We start from the raw sequence: 17,838 nt of genomic DNA, 5'->3' as shown, positions 1-17,838 counted from the left end.
TTAAACAGATTCACCCATGGTTTTGGCTCCATATCCAGTCGCCTTTGAGCTGGCTGCACACCACTCACTCCATACTCTGTTTCTGTACGGACATCCCCTGTTTTCTGGGCTGGATCTACACCTGAGTTCTCCTTCAACGCACTCCGATGTTGCATCTCCTTGAGAGCAGCATTAACACTTCTCACCTGCAAGTCCACCCTATGCTTTCCCACCACCATTCGATGGCTATCCTCATAAAACTCTTCCAAAGCTTCAACCAGCGATGGCGGTCGATTTACATCAGTGCGCACTGACTGCGACCCACCAGTCGAGTCCTGATAAGCTTGAAAGTTGTCCATACGGTCCATCAACGGCGGCAAATAACCAGAATGAGGCGGCGGCACTGGTGTCACCAGACCTTCACTAACCCGAGGTTCATCAGGAATGGGTACTTGTTTTCTGAGTTGGTTCTGGTTCTTAGGCCTCGAAACTTCTTGATGAAGAAGAGAAGAAGCTTCCTCATTAACTTGAGAAATCTCAAGCTTCTGCGTTTTCTTCTTCCTCGCCATTAACAAGGGTGGCGTACGTTAGCAAAGTAACCTTAACATGCACCACACCATGAGAGAGAAGAGAGAACACTCGAATTTAACTTTACTTTTACTACCCTTCCACCGCTTAGTCTTTTCTTTGTAGATTCGAGCACTATCATAGGCTTGTAACCGGAACTCATCTAGCTCACTTACCTGAAGTAGCCGCTTCTCACCGGCTAACTTAGCATCCATGTTGAGTTGTTTGATTGCCCAATAAGCTTTATACTCCGTTTCTACCGGCAAATGGCATGCCTTGCCATACACCAACCGATACGGGGAGGTACCAATAGGTGTCTTGATGAAAGTTCTATATGCCCACGGAGTATCATCAAGCTTATCTCTCCATTCCTTCCTAGACTTTGCCACCACCTTCTCAAGTATAGATTTGATCTCTCGGTTGGAGACCTCAACTTGCCCACTCGTCGAGGGTGGTAGGCTAGTCCTGTGCGATGATAGACCTCCTACTTGCGCAGGAGTGCATCCAGATGCCTCTCATGCAAGTGTGATCCTCCATCACTGATCAAAGCACGCGGAACTCCAAATCTAGGGAAAATAATTTTCTTAAACAGAGAAATGACTGTCTTAGCATCGTTAGTAGGCGAGGCAACAGCTTCCACCCACTTGGACACATAATCTACAGCAACAAGGATATACAGATTACCCTTGGACGATGGGAATGGTCCCATGTAGTCAATCCCCCACACATCAAAACCTCGACCTCCAGAATCCCGTTCTGTGGCATCTCATACCTCTGCGAGATAGTGCCGGCCCTCTGGCACGCATCACAAGCCATAATAAAAGCATGTGCATCCTTGAACATAGTAGGCCAGTAGAAACTACACTGCGACAACTTAGCATTGGTCTTTGAAGGTCCATGGTGACCACCATAAGGTGAAGAGTGACACCTACTGATAATACCATGAACTTCCCATTCTGGAACACATCGCTTGTACAACCCTTCAGCAGTTTCCCGGAACAAATAAGGATCATCCCAAAAGTAGAACCGAACATCATGTAGGAACTTCTTCTTCTTCTGTTGATATGTAAGATCGGCCGGAAGAATACCCCCTACAATGTAGTTCGCATAGTCTGCGAGCCATGGTGACTGACTGGCAAGTGCAAGTAAGTGATCATCCGAAAATGAATCATCGATCGGTGTAGACATTGTACCATCATCATATCTCAATCTAGACAAGTGGTCTGCAACCACATTCTCAGCCCCTTTCTTGTCGCGATTCTCTAGATCAAACTTCTGCAGCAGTAGTATCCATCAAATAAGCCTAGGCTTGGCTTCGTTTTTAGAGAGCAGGTACTTAAGGGCCGCATGTCCAAGGCATAGACTATGGATAGAAGCTCCTTCTCAGTAGTAGCATAATTTACTTGAGCTTCATCTAAGGTCTTACTAGCATAGTAAATGGCGTGAAAAACCTTCTCTTTTCTCTGACCCAAAACTGCCCCAACTGCGTAGTCACTTGCATCACACATTATCTCGAACGGAAGATCCCATTCGGGAGAACGGATGATAGGAGCTGAAATCAGTGCCTGTTTAATCCTGTCAAAAGCCTCAAGACAAGCATCAGTAAACACAAATGGGGTATCCTTGAGGAGGAGCTGGGTCAGTGGTTTAACAATCTTAGAAAAATCCTTGATAAAGCGGTGATAAAACCCCGCATGACCAAGAAAACTTCTAACACCCTTCACATTAACTGGAGGGGGCAATTGTTCAATCACTTGGACCTTAGATCGATCCACCTGAATGCCCTTATCAGATATTAAATGCCCCAAGACCGCCCCTTCAGTAACCATGAAATGACACTTTTCCCAATTTAAGACCAGGTTACATTCTTCACATCTTTTCAAAACTTTAGTCAAGTAAAGCAAGCAGGAACCAAAAGAAGTACCATAGACACTAAAGTCATCCATAAACACTTCCATGATAGACTCAATAAACTCAGAAAAAATGCTCATCATGCAACGTTGAAAAGTAGCAGGTGCATTACACAGACCAAAGGGCATCCTACGATACGCAAAAGTACCATAGGGACAGGTAAAAGTGGTCTTTTCCTGGTCGTCTAGATGTATGGGAATTTGGAAAAAGCCAGAATAACCATCCAGATAACAGAAAAACTTGTGACAGGCTAGCCTTTCTAACATTTGATCAATAAAGGGAAGGGGAAAGTGGTCCTTTTTAGTAGCAACATTTAGACGCCTATAATCAATGCACATGCGCCAACCTGTAACTACCCTAGTTGGGATAAACTCATTTTTCTCATTCCTGACCACAGTCGTCCCCCCTTTCTTTGGCACTACCTGAACAGGGCTTACTCACTTAGAATCAGACACAGCATAAACAATACCCGCATCAAGCAATTTCATAACTTCAGCTTTCACAACATCTTGCATGATGGGGTTCAAACGACGCTGGGGTTGAATGCATGGTTTTTGATTATCATCTAGATGTATCCTATGCATGCAAAAATCAGGGCTAATACCCTTTAAATCATCAATACTGTACCTAATGGCCTTTTTGTGCTTTTTCAACACAGTAAGAAGTTGGGACAACTGGTCTGCATCAAGTGCAGTACTGACAATTACAGGGAAAGTTGTTCATCATCCAAAAATGCATATTTGAGATTAGCAGGAAGAGGTTTATGTTCGGGTTTCTTTACCTTTTTTACAAAACAGACCGACCGAACTAACCTCCTCAATTTGGTGCTCTCCTCGGGTTCAGACTCTCCACCATCAAGAGCCAACTCTATAGCATCCACTTTAGCACTCCAAGAACTGCTATCGCCTGCAGAAGATTCACAACAAAGCACTGCCTCCAAAGGATCTCTTTCGAGAACTTGGGAGACGTTATCACGCATAATAAAATCAACTACATCAATTCTATAGCATTGTTCTTCCTCTAGCATGGGACTCTTTAAGGCACTATTCAGGTTAAAAGTCACCTTATCATCCCCAACAGACAAAGTCAATTTCCCACTTTTTACATCAATGACCTCCCCTGCCGTGTGAAGGAAGGGTCTACCTAAGATAATGGGAATTTGGAAGTCCTCTTGCATGTCTAGTACTACAAAGTCTACAGGTATATAAAATTTACCTACTCTAACAGGGACGTCCTCTAAAACACCTAAGGGGTATTTAACAGAACGGTCGGCCATTTGTAGAGTGATATTGGTAACCTTAAGCTCACCCATATTCAGTTTAGTACAGACAAACAATGGCATAACAGACACACTAGCACCTAAATCACATAAAGCCTTATCAATAAATACAGTGCCAATGTTACATGGGATGGAAAAACTCCCGGGGTCTTTAAGTTTAGGTGGAGACTTGTTCTGCAAATAAGCACTACATTCCTCAGTAAAAGCTACAGTCTCTACCTCACAAAAATCACGTTTCCTGGTAAAAATATCTTTCATAAACTTAGCATATGCAGGAACCTGTAAAATTAATTCAGTAAAAGGAACCGTTACCTGCAAGTTTTTGACCACTTCCAAGAATTTGCCAAACTGTTTGTCTAGCTTATTCTTGAGTTGCCGGTTTGGGAAGGGGAGTATAATAGGTGGTACTTGAATATTTGTCCCCTTCTTAACCTCAGTTGTAGTCTCATTTTCACAGACTACTTTCTCAGCTTCCTTACCATCCATGACTATCTTTGGGATTTCCTCACTAACTAGACCACTAGTAGACACCCCAGAATCAACCTCAACGGGCATAGAAGGACCGTCATAACCCCTACCACTCCTCAATGTAATAGCATTTGCAGTTTCCCTATTTTCAGGTTGTGAAGGGAGTTGGCCCGGGAGTCTCCCTGCAAGAGTAGTAGCCATCTGTGCTAACTGTGTATCAATGATCTTATTGTGAGCAGTAAGAGCATCAATTTTAGCATCCTTTTCACTTAGAGATTTCTGCATCTGTAAAATCATATTCCTCATCTCTACTAGCATAGGGTCAGACTGTGTGGGTTGAGGTTGTGGTGGTGGAGGTGATGTGTGTTGTCTAGGGAACCCAGGTGGTCCACTAGACTATTGGTTGTAGTTGCTCCGTGGTTGGTATGATTGTTGTGGTGGGGGTTGGTATGGTTGTTGTGGTGGTGGGTGTTGGACTTGATGGGGGTTCTGAATATTAGTACTCCTGTAGGATAGTAGGGGATTGTTTTTATACCCCCTCATTGTAAGAGTTGGAGTACGGGTTATTCTGTTTGTAGGCCTAGAATGCATTACATTGTTCAATAGAGCTTCTACATTCCTGTGCATAATGACCAGACATCCCACAACTATCACAGACATTGACAGTTTGAGCATTCATTGCAGCTACACTAACAGGTTGAGCAGATTGAGTATTTGCTGCTTGCATATTATCAAACTTATAATGTAAAGCAGTCAATTGGGCAGTTAATTGTTCTATGGAATTCAAATCATGCTTACCACCCTTGTTAGATAGGCCTCTAGGATTCCCATACTGGGAATTATGAATGGTCATCTCCTCAATCACCTCCATAGCTCTAGTCACAGCAAGTTGCATGAATCTCCCACGAGCAGCTGAATCCAAAATAAGTCTAGACTCATTAGCCAGACCATTATAAAACTGCTGAATCAAGAACCAGTCACTCAAACCATGGTGCGGGCACTCTCGCTGCAAATCCTTGAATCTCTCCCAGACCTCGAAGAAACTCTCATCTGCTTGTTGAGTAATAGAAATTATCTGACCCCTCAGACGAGTTTTCTTCTCAGGTGGGAAATATTTCACATAGAACGCAAGGGCCAAAGACTCCCAATTAGTGATTTTCATGGCTGCCCGATTCAACCCATTGATCCACAACTTTGCTTTCCCACTCAGAGAGAACGGGAAAAGCATCTCCATAGTCTGCTCCGGAGTCAATCCCTTTTGCTTAATGGTAGAGCAGTATTGGATGAAGGACTGAATGTGAAGATTTGGATCTTCACCTACTTCCCCACCGAACTGGCGTCTCTCAATCATGTTAATCAATACAGGCTCGATCTTGAAGGTCTCAACTGCAATAGAAGGCATGATTTCCTTTGGTAGCACAGACAAACTTGGCTTAGAATAGTCTGTAAACCTTGGCTCAGGTGGTGGTGGTGTTTCATCACCCATCTCTATCTCTGAAACTGAATCTGTATCTGAAGGAAAAAGACCGCCAATATTATGTTCAGAATCAGAGTAATTCCCACACTGTGCAATGAAATTTCTTCGTCTACGAAAGGTTCTTTCGGGCTCAGGATCGAATGGAGTAAGATTACTAGTACCTACGGTCCTGGGCATAGACAAAGAAACTACAAACAGGTGTGAGATCCGGTCTCAAGGAACGGGGGTTCCTTGAGAAGTAACAAACAATAATCTATAATAAACAATTAATAACAGAAAATAAAACCGTTTCCACGGCAACGGCGCCAAAATTTGACAGGCTAAAGTCGTATCGCCTAATCAAAAATAAACCTAAGTCCACTAACAAAATAGTAAGAGAAGTAGGGATCGTATCCACAGGGAAACAAGCATTCTTCCTACTATTAATTAACTAGTCTAGACTATTGGTAACAAAAGGTTTGGATTGGTTTATAGATTAAACTAAAGCAATAATCAAAATGGAAAATATCAATGTTAAGGGAATCTAGGGCAACGGTTCACCACGAATGCAGACCGGGATTGGACAACGGACAACAACAATCAATTAACAATCATAACTAGGAAAACATGCATCTCTCGAATCTTATGAATTCCTTAGGATAATATAACTAGCAGGCTCTCGCTATGTACTAGAAACAATTCCTATCTAATAGCCACATACCAAAAATATCAGATTTATACCTCTCGGCGCATAATCTAAGGTTAATCAAATTCAAATCAAAATAGTCCGGCCGAACAGAATTGACGAGCAATTATAATAAGCTATAGAAATTTCAATCAATTAATCAATAATCAAGTCCACACTTAATCCCAATCATGCATTCATGGATCCCCTAAACCCTAGAAATTAAACTACTCACTCATGATAACAAATAACAAAGCAATTAATATAATAGAAAACATGATCAAAAGCAATTAATAAAGCAAGATAGAAATCAATACCTAAATGAAGAACGAAAGGATGAACTAAAAATTAAAGCTTTGATTGAAATTAAATATAACTGTTTGGAGCAATTTAGAGAGAAAACTAAAATAAAACTAAGTGCTAATACTAGAATGAAAGATGTCTCCAAAAATAATAAGGGCTAGTATATATATTTTTCCCAAAATAAAGCCCAAAACCGGAAATAAAACACGCGCATAAGCAGCAGGGGTTGGCGTCGCCCGATCGGGCGAAGCGCTCGATAGTCGGCCCGATCGGCCAAATTCCGCCAAATCGGGCGTTTGTGAAACGCCCAGATAAATGCCCAGGATGACCGCCCGATCCGGACCGGGCGAAGCCGCCCGATCTGGCGCGCGTTGACGACTTCAATTCCCTTTTATTTCGCCCGATCTTCTCATTTCGCCCTCAGCTCAAAGGGAGATTTGAAAAAGTCATCATCCTTCGCCCATATCACCGAGTCTAACTCCCGGGGCTCAACCGTAAGCATCTAAGGCTCCCGAAAGTCGACGCTAGTTGTCCCGAACTTCCTCGGGCTCGTGTAGTGGCCTAAATCACCATGAAGTGGGTCTAAAAAGACCAATTTCTCACTAAGAAATCCTGAAACTCAAGGTACACTCAATAACACAGATTAGTACTAAAACGGCTCCTAAGAGATCATTTGATGCATAAAAGTACTAAGGGACGAGGGGTAAAATTCTATATAAAACACACATATCAGAGTACTATGCATGCTTGGCTTGGTTAGTGTAATTCTCTCAAGAATACAGGGATAAAACCTCACTTGTTAATTGGGCAAAGCAATTTTGTGAGTTAATCTTGTTAGAGAAACCTTTTGCACTCTTCAGAAAACCTTTTGTGAAAATGGGTTTGAAAGTTATTCTTGGCATTAGTAAGGAAATAGCACACTACGAAGCTGTACTTGGATAAACTTGCCTTTATTTTTGCGTAGCTAGACCTGTTGTGGGATCTTTTACGGTGATGAAGTGTCACGCGTTCCTCGGAGGTATCAAGTATGAGCTGGCACGAACCTCTGGCAACCTGCAAAACAAGAATATTCCCGTAGGAATATTCCCTCCGATGCTTAAGTAAGTATAAGCTAGAGAGAGAAGTAATTTGTAGAGAGAAGGCAGAGCAAAGATAGTTTTAGGTTGGTGGAAATGAATTGATTGCCCCCTTTTACCTAGGGATCTGCACTATTTATAGTGCTAGGGTTTCTTGGGAACTGGTCCTGCATGATTGGATGCTCTGCAAGATCAGGACACGTGTCCTGCTAAGTTTTGGGGGCCTGATTTAGACCTGGTGGGCCTCTTAAGCGTTTGGGCCTTTCTTTTTGGGAAATAGCGGAATGGGCTCCTTTTGAGCAAGTGGGTCTCATGACCCACTGATGGGTCTTGACCCTGCGTGTGCATGCGGGTTTATAAAACAATTTGAGATTTGCCTGCTGATGGGCCTTTGGGCCTTCTTTCTGGGCTTTCATGGTACAGCCAGGTGGCGTTCTTTTAGGCCACATCATTTGCCCCTCAAGGAGGATGCCCTTCGCCCCTGTGGGGTAGGCTGCTTGATCGGAGGGAGTGCCACGTGGGGTTGCCTTCCAGACCTTGGTTATCCCCTTTAAAACCTTCAGAAGATCTCTCATTTTCCTTTTGTTGTTTCAAAGCAATTTTTTATAGAGAGAGAAAGCGAATTTTGTTTGTCAAAGATCTGTCTGTGCTTGCATTTGGGTGTTCTTGGATTCTTGTTCAGTGTTATTGAGGCTTTGGACTATTTGCCTAGACTTCCCATCAGTTTGATCATTTTTTGGTAAGTTCTTTATCAAACTCTTGTTTTCTGCATGCTTATGGATTTTCTTTTCTTGTTGTTATAGTATCTTAGGGAGGCGTCTTGTTAGTTGCGATGCTCTTTCTTTCTTTTTGCTAAAGTCAGACGTCCTGTTCCCTATGCAGGACGGCATGGCTCGAATTAGGAAAACAGCCAATGTGGGTGCATGGGCAGCGCAACGAGAGAGGGACAACAGGGTTCCCTTTTTGAGCCCGTCCCAGGGAAATAGGGTGGAGTCAGCTCCTCTCGTCATTCAGGAGACGGGGCTGTAAGGGCGGCACGTTCTTCAAGGAGAAGAAAAAGCGTGGCTTGCCGTCCTCGCGTTCCGCGTGAGGATTTTGAGGATGACTCCTCTACTTCTTCTGACGAGGAGTTCGCAAGAAACCTTCCTCCTATGTTTCGGGGGAGAGAGGATGTCGATTTGCTTCCTTCTGACATCTTTCCCAGCATGAAATGGCTGAGGTATCTGAGGGAGCAGGGACGTGACTTTGAGCGTTTTTTACTCCTGCCTCAAGGCTTTAGTTTTAGGAGCCCTCGACCCCATAATTCTGTAGACCAACTCTCTTTGGGAGAAGTCGTTGTCTACACGGCTGCTTTTAGATTGGGTCTTAGATTTCCTTTGCATCCCTTTGTGATGGACGTCCTAGAGGGGTATGATATTGGCCTTGCTCAGCTGACCCCTAACTCTTGGACAAACGTCTTTGGGTTTATTGCCAAGTGTGCTTTGAGCGGCATTACTCCTTCTTTTCCTGCTTTCCTCAAACTCGTACATATTTCCCCTTCCTCTCGCTCTCCCCAGGGATGGTTCACCCTCTATAGCCGTCGGGGATATAAGACGGTTGTTGGTAAGACCTCTAGCTGGGTTTGGTGGAGGAAGAAGTGGTCTGTTATCCGAATGGAGGACCTCTCGCTTTCAAGGCGTCTTTCTAGGTGGAACCAGCGTCCCCGCTATTTGTCTAGGGGTGACGCCTTCCCCTGCCCTTTGTCAAGAGATTGGAGGCTCATAAAGCCCTTGTTTCAGGCCGAGATGTATCGGTTGTCTTCAAAGAGTCATGCATGGGTGCCTAATGTTTGGCTTCCCCATGTGGGTCAGTTCACCAACATAGTTTTCCTCGCGGCCGTCGGTCTTTGCCCCTATTTGAGTAGAGGTAGTTTCTCATAGACTTTTATCAAAGCCTTGTTCTTTTTCTTCTACTAACTCTCTCGGTTTTGTGAAGATTCTGCCATGGATCGTTTATCCCCCGAAGACAAGGGTTTGGTGGATGTACCTACTTGGTTGTCCGAGGTGTACACTGAGGACATTCTCAAGGCCGTGGAGGCCAAGAAGAAGGACTCCTCCAAAAAGTCCGACGAGGGTGCCGCTGGTGATGTTGCCAAGGTATGCTCTTGTTTACTTTTAATAGGCTTCTGTATTCTTCCAAGGTCTAGGCTTAGTTGTTTATTTGTTGCATTGTTCAGGAGCCCACTTCGTCAGCTACGAAGAAGCGTCTTGCGTCTTCGACGGTGGCTCCCAAGCCTAAACGGCCCTTTTTCAAGAAGTTGAGTACCACCGACGCTGCAACGAAGCCGTCGCTGGTGAAACCGTCTACTCCTCCGACTGGGGGAGAAGTTCCCCTTTCTCAGGCGTCCACTCCTCTTCCTGAGCACAGGGAAGCCTCTCCCCAGGTGGGCACCGAAGGGGATACCGCGGCCCGGGCTACCGTTGATGAGGTAGCGGCCGACCAGGCTGATGCTGCTGGAGCTGCTACTTCGTCTAGGGAGAGTAAGGGTAAGGGCAAGGAGGCCGAAGATTCTCCTGCTGGTGACGCTCCCAGGCTGGCCTCCTCCGGCTCCGTCAAGTGGTTAGTGTTTCTATACTTTTAGGTTGTCATGACAACTTGGTATTGTTGTATGGTATTTGACGTTTTGACATTGATTCAGTTGATATGTTCAAACGGATGCGACGTGCTGAAGTGGCGAACATCCCCCCGTCAGGCGGTTTCAGCTCAGAGGAAAAGGATAAGATCCTTTCGGACGTCTATGCTGCCATCCCTGAGGAATATGTGAGGTCACTTCCCGAGATTGACCTGGGGTACTTTGGGTCTATTCAGTCCCTCGTACTTGATGTGAGATACTTTATTATATTATTATTATTTTTTATTTTTTTTTACTAAGTCTATTTTGGTCTCGACAGCTCTTCATCCGTTGTGCCGAGAGTAGGCACTACCGCTTTGATATGCATAAAGAGATGCTCAAGCATAAGGACCAGATTGAGAATCATGTGAAGTATGCTGAGAGGACAGCCAGATTGATCAATGTGGACGCGGACAAGAAGATTAAGTCCGAGACAGACGCTCTGAAGAAGGCTGAGGAGGACGCCCAGAACTATGAAAAGAAATTGCTGGAGCATAAGGAGAGGTTGGCCATGCTGAGAAAGGAGTATTCCTCCGTCTCGGAGCGGGTGACCAATTTCTCTTCCAAAGTGGACGCCTTGGAGGGTAAGCTTAAGGCTACCCAAGACGAGATTGAGGTCGTGCGCAGAGAGGCCGCTGGCTCTTTCAAGTCTGGCGAAGAATCCATTTTGGAGATTGCTCAGCGGGCGTGGGATCAGTCTATGGATGGGAAGGACTTCTCCTGGTTTAAACGTCGTATCTCCTACCAGATGGTCGTCTCGACAGCTAGACGTCTTGGCCTGGATCCCCCTGAGTTTTTCAGCGAGGGGGAAGATGAGGACGTGGAGGAGGAAGAAGTGAATTCCCCCGAAGGCCAAGACGTTCAGGACGGGAGCTCCACCGCCCCTCATCCCTAGGTGGCCTTTGTTTAATCAGTTTGGATGGCGCCGTAGGCGGTTGTAATAACTTTGGTGCCTTTTGGCATTTATTTGTTTTGGTTTGTTTGCGCCTTGTGCGCATGTATGAATATTTTGTGCCTCCTGTGCACTTGTTTTTTATTCCATTTCAGTTTATTAGTGATTTCTTAGGAACTTTCTTTTTGGTCCATTTGATGGACGGGTACCCTAGTGTTTTAGGTGATCAGCCTAATTTGAGGCGCTAATCTAGGCCACTTCTCAGGCCGTCAACCGATTAGTCTTTTTGAGACGCCTTCCAAGGAGGAGGCGTCATATTGAGTGTCTGTTCTTGTTGAGTCTTTTGCGTTTTTGTTAGTACATGGTACTTTTAGGGTCGTCAGTCATTTGGTAAATAGTGACGCCACCGTTTGTTTTTTGTGGATTTCTCCACCTCTTGGCGTCTTAAGGGGCTTTTATTGAGCCTTGTATTCGTCAGATAAGAAAACATTCGTTAATTTACTAAGTAGCAAAACTAAATTCACCGCTTCGTAGGCGGGTATTTACAGGCCGTTTTGTAGGCTCTAGTACGATAGTTAGGCCGTTTTGTAGGCTTAAGTTACATGAGTTATCCTAATGACATTCTATTTTCAGCCACTTTTCTCTATCTTGACTGGTTCTGCTTTGGCTGGTTTACTCTCATTGGCGGCTGGCAGTTCTTCTTCATGCTTTCTTTTGCTTCTGGCTTCGGTCGAATCTTTCTTCCATGCTGACGGGTTGAGGGTGGTGAGGTAACAGTCTCTTGCTTGTTGTTGGTCTCCATGTATGGTTCCTATTGCCCCATCATCACATACAAACTTCAAAAGCATCAGATGGGTGACGACTACTGCTTTAATATTGTTCAAGGTGGGTCGTCCCAAGATGACGTTGTATGCTGTCAAGTCCTTAACAATTAGGAAGTTCACTTCCATCTTCCGTCCGTTTTTTCTATGCCCAACCCTAACCGGCAAAGTGATGACGCCTACAGGATGTATAATGCTTCCTCCAAAACCAATGATGGGATAGTGTATGCTATCCATGGTTTTGGGGTCATGTGCTAGGCGGTTGAGGCATTCCACGCTCATTATGCCAGATGAGCTCCCCGTGTCTATTAGGATGCGCTTCACCCTCATATTGGATATTTTGAACTCGACCACAAGAGGATCATCATGCGGAGTGGCTATTCGTCCACCATCTGACTCACATATCTCGATCCGTGGGAATGGGTCCAGAGGTGACTTTCCTGACAGCATTACCTGCCCCAGGCGGCGAGCATAATCTTTCTTCCCCCTCATGGTGGGTCCTCCAGCGGCCGGTCCCCCAGATATGACGGCTACAAACCCCCCTTCGCTGTGATTTCCCTCCGTAGGTGAGACAGGTGACTTGTGCTTTTTATACTGGTTTTTCCCAGAGCCGTGAGCATTCCTCTGTAAGTAGTTCTTGAGGTGTCCTTTAGAGGCTAGGCCATCTAGAGCTCTCTTCAAGCTTCTACAGTTCTTGGTTTCATGCCCTATGTCTTCATGGAACTGGCAATACAACTTAGGGTCTCGACTCTCAGCATGAGACTTCATGGGGAAAGGTCGTTCAAGGTCAAACCTGGTTCCGACGTCTTTCAGTATTGTGAGGAGATATGTGTTATACTCGAAGTATTCCCTTTCTTGTGGACGTTCTCTATTGTGTCCAGGAGAATTGGTATCATGCTCTTTTGAGAGTGCCCAAGTACCATTTACTCGTGGGGCTTTTCTGTCTATCTTGTCTTTCTTCCCTGAGGAATCTGTTGCTTCTCCAGTCCTTCCATCTTTAGACGCGCTGCATATCTCTGTTGCATGGATAAATGCTTCGGCCTCGTCCAAAACTTCGGCCATAGTCCGCACACTTTTCTTGACTAGGTCAAACTTAAAGGATCCCTTCTTCAGTCCCCTGATAAAATTATCGAAGGAGACGTCGTCAAGCAAATCTGGGATCTTCCCGGCCTCTAGGTTGAAACGTTTCACATAGCTTCTTAGTGACTCATCTTTCCCCTGTTGAATTCGTCCCAAGTGCATACTTATTTTCCTTTCTTCCTTGTGTGCCATGAACCTAGTGGAGAACAGAGTCTGCAGTTCGTTGAAAGAGGCAATTGACCCTGGGGGCAATCGCTCAAACCACTTAGACGCTACTCCTTTGAGAGTGGGGAAATATTTGCACCAAGTGGCTTCATTGGTTCCTTGAAAATACATATGATGACGGTATGCAACTAAGTGCATGTCGGGATCTGTGGTACCGTCATAGGCTTCAATGGTAGGAGTTTTTACCTTGGGCTCTTTCGGGGCGTTCATGATATCCTCAGAGAAGGGAGTACTCATGTGCCTTAGCGTCAGATTATTAAACCCTTGCTGAAGTGGTAAGTTGGTTCACGGCGGCTGGAGAGCAGGCGGGGACGCAGGCTTACCCTGTTGGGCATCATCTGGGTCTGTCCTCGAGTAGAGGGGTAAAACGGTGGATCTTCCATCACAGGGGTGGACCCAGTGTCTGATAGTTCAGACTCAGCTTCATAATATTCTTGACGCCTCGAGGCGGGCCGTAAGACGGTTGGTGGGTTTCCCCTAGATGGTGGTCGTATGACTTGGTCCCTTCGAAGTAGAGAAGTTGGGAGGCCGCGGTCAATCCCCAAGCGCTCAGGCACAAGGCTGATTCCACGGCTAGCCTGCGGACGGGAGCTTTCTCCAGCTCTCCATCATTGGATCTAAGTGGCATTCTGTTTATCCGATTGACGCCCAGGCTGAGGGGCCTCTGTGGAGCCGTCCTCTCAGTGCTGTAGATTAGCATGTTTTCCCGAATTTCATCTTGCAATGTGGTGCTCATCTGCTATCGAAAGGTTTGATTCATTTGCTGTTGGAATCCTGCTAAGATCTCGCGCAGCGACCCCACCGAGACTGGCAAGTCCAAATTCTCATCCAGCACGGCGTCTCGGACGCTGGGGCTTAGGTGGCCACCCGGCGGAGACAATTCCACAATTGGTTCTTCTTCTACGACCACCTCAGCTTCCTGCACCCGACGTGGTGTGCTTCCTGCATTTGCGATTCGATTGGCTTCTTCTATATGACGTTGACTCCTCTCGAGAGGCCGTCTCTCTTCTTCCTCACCAGTATACTCTCTGTCAGAGTGCGGTTCGGCCATGATACTATACCTCCCCACAGACGGCGCCAAATGTTGTGGGATCTTTTACGGTGATGACATGTCACGCGTTCCTCGGAGGTATCAAGTATGAGCTGGCACGAACCTCTGGCAACCTGCAAAACAAGAATATTCCCGTAGGAATATTCCCTCCGATGCTTAAGTAAGTATAAGCTAGAGAGAGAAGTAATTTGTAGAGAGAAGGCAGAGCAAAGATAGTTTTAGGTTGGTGGGAATGAATTGATTGCCCCCTTTTACCTAGGAATCTGCACTATTTATAGTGCTAGGGTTTCTTGGGAACTGGTCCTGTATGATTGGATGCTCTGCAAGATCAGGACATGTGTCCTGCTAAGTTTTTGGGGCCTGATTTAGACCTGGTGGGCCTCTTAAGCATTTGGGCCTTTCTTTTTGGGAAATAGCGGAATGGGCTCCTCTTGAGCAAGTGGGTCTCATGACCCACTGATGGGACTTGACCCTGCGTGTGCATGCGGGTTTATGAGACAATTTGAGATTTGCCTGCTGATGGGCCTTTGGGCCTTCTTTCTGGGCTTTCATGGTACATTCAGGTGGCGTTCTTTTAGGCCACATTAAGACCTATACTGTTGAACCTTTTTATTCTAACTAGGGAACTGAATAAGCAAAATTCCCTGTTTTGATTTTATGCAACTTTGAATATGACTGTTGATTGACCATGTTTGTTGCTGGAGTTGTTGTCTGCAACTTCTATAACGATCATTTTTAGTTATATTTTTGAACAAAGACAATCATTTGTCTATTTCGTTGATTAACTTGTAACCCATTCCCATTTTTGGTGATTTTCATGTGTGAGAATGACCAGAATTGCATGATCGAATTAATGCCTCATGAACAACATTTGGTCTACTTAAAGCATGAAGACAGTAGAATACAATCTTTTATTACTAGCTAATGACTTATGCATACCTTCTTTATTTTCGGTTGATATAAAAAGCAAACGCAGCTGTGAAGAATATGCTTTGTACTGAACATGTCGGTCGAGGTGATGTCAGTCGAGGTAAGATCGATAGCAACCTTGTGGCCTATCCAAGAGCAATGAGCTCCAGTAGAGTCTTAATTAAGCAAGTGGCATTAGAAGAAGTGGCGTTAGAGGATAATGTAGAGGAGGCTAGCTTTGGAGGTTGCGGCGAAGTGTAACGCATTGAGAAATGCCTCCCTTTTGTATTTGTGCGCTCTGTTGTAATTAATATTGTGTATGTGTGAAAGCTAAGTAGTACCAAACCCATGTTCGACTTTTGCAAGAAACTATTGTTTATGTTGCGTGACTTTAGTATATATACTACATTACTACCTTGTGTGATGGTGTATATCAAAGCAACATGTAATCCTTGTGATTTATGTTCTTAAGAAATACTCATTTATATTACACGTTTTGGATCATTATGACTTACTTCCTCCGTTCTTATTTACATGACACAATTGAGGTTTTGACACTATTCACACAATCTCATTTGACTTCATTTTGTGATTTATACATAAGAAAAAATATAGTCGTGTGGGGTCTTATTAGATTCGTCTCAATAAATACTTTTTAAATATCAACTTTTTATAATTTTTTCTTATCTATAATAGAAGATATTAATGTTCGAAATCGTGCATTGACAAACGTGCATAAATAATTGTGTCATTTAAAAAAGAACATAGGAAGTATGTATTATATGTAATCTAATTAATTAATTAATCATGTTTATTATCATCTAGCTACTATATATATACATATTTTTAACAATTTTCATAGAGTAATTAGCTAGGCTCGTGATTTGCTTAGCGTTTATGGAGATAGTTTTTTATATCTTGAAGGACCGTGCGCTAGCGCACGGTCCAACAACTAGTATTCATAAAACCTAAAAGTAAAACCCTAACCCTAAATCCCTTTTTCTTTCGTCAAACTTCTGTTTGGCCGTTTTTCTCCTAGTTCTGTTCGTTTTAAGACAAAAACTTCTTCTTTGAAGTTGTAGATCTCGAAAAGTTCTTGAACTTTTTCTCAAGAATCAATTGATTCCAAGTCATAGATTAGAAGTTATGAGCGTTCTGAAATCCTACAGTAGTAATTCTTCTTTTCCTCTCTCTCACTCTCTTAGCTTGCCCGCGCACAGCCAGCCGAGCACACCATCGTGCCTCGTCGCTGATGCTCATGCTCATGCCTCGTGCACCCATACTCCCTCGCCCCTCATTGTTGCACGCTGATGTTGGCCCCGCACAACACTCGTGCCCTCACTCCCTCTCTCTCTCGCTCCCTCGACGCAACACACCCACACAGCACCGCACCCTTGCGAGTGATGTTGCTGCTGCCTTGCTTTGTTGTCCTAGACGCCAACCCACACTCGCACACTCTGTTCTCTCTCTTGCTCGACGCCCAGCCGCGAGCCTTGCCCCTGCCTTCGTTGCTGTCCCGTCGCACCACACGCGCACACACAAGTCGTGTGTGTTGTCGTGTGTTATACTCCATATTCCTTTGATATTTTTGCGCCCAATCACATTCAAATCGTGATTGTACCGTGGTATAGGTCGGTTTGGTATAATTCTCTTCTTCCTTGCCTATTCTATTTCAATTCCGTATTTAAAATTATATTATTATTATTGGTTTTGATTAATTAAAATGTTGGGATCGGTTATGAACACCGAATTTTGATGATTTGTACTCCCTCCGTATTTATTTAAGAGATACACTTGGTCGGGCACGGGTATTAAGAAGAAGAATTGAATGAAATAAAGTAATAAAACAAGTGAGGTTGGGTAGATATTTTAATAAGTAAAACAAGTGGGGACCATGTCATTTTAGGGGGTGGGGGTGGGGTGTAGTTATGAAATTATTTGTTTAATAGGGTGGTGGGATATATGATATATTAGATAGATTATTTAATTAGATGGTGGGGTTGATAAGTTACTAAAAATGGCAAGTGTATCTCTTAAATAAATACGGCCGAAAAAGGCAAGTGTATCCCTTAAATAAATACAGAGGGAGTATGTTTGAATTATTGAAGAACGTTTTGAATTGAAATATTATAATTTTCAGATTTGAAATATATATTAAAGCTTCAAATTTTATTAGTTTTAATGGTTTTAATTACAAACTATGATTAGGGTTTTAATGTGAACCTAATGACTAATTGATTAGCATAATTAGATGACGATTTTAATTATGATAATCGATTATAATTTTCAGATTCGTTTTAAAGACTTAAATCGTCGATTTTTAATGGTTTTAAGCATGAAATTAATTAAATTTCATGCTAGGGTTTTAAACGATAAATTAGGACTATTATTTGATTAATGAATGATTAATTTCTAACTAATTCAAGTGTTTTAAAACTAAAAAAAAATTGTTGGAAACTTAATGAACATGAATAATAATTAAATTT

The 17,838-nt window shown here is 43.8% G+C and overlaps 1 pseudogene; it reads left to right on the top strand.

The window, feature by feature from the left end:
* The first annotated feature begins 5,187 nt into the window (after positions 1–5,187).
* LOC130466606 (uncharacterized) lies at positions 5,188–5,287 on the top strand (annotated as a pseudogene).
* Positions 5,288–17,838: the final 12,551 nt, after the last annotated feature.

Source organism: Spinacia oleracea, chromosome 1, assembly GCF_020520425.1.
Source record: "Spinacia oleracea cultivar Varoflay chromosome 1, BTI_SOV_V1, whole genome shotgun sequence".
Classification (NCBI taxonomy): Eukaryota; Viridiplantae; Streptophyta; class Magnoliopsida; order Caryophyllales; family Amaranthaceae; genus Spinacia; species Spinacia oleracea.
The sequence above is the reverse complement of the archived record's forward strand: the minus strand, read 5'-3'. Positions and strand labels throughout refer to the sequence as shown.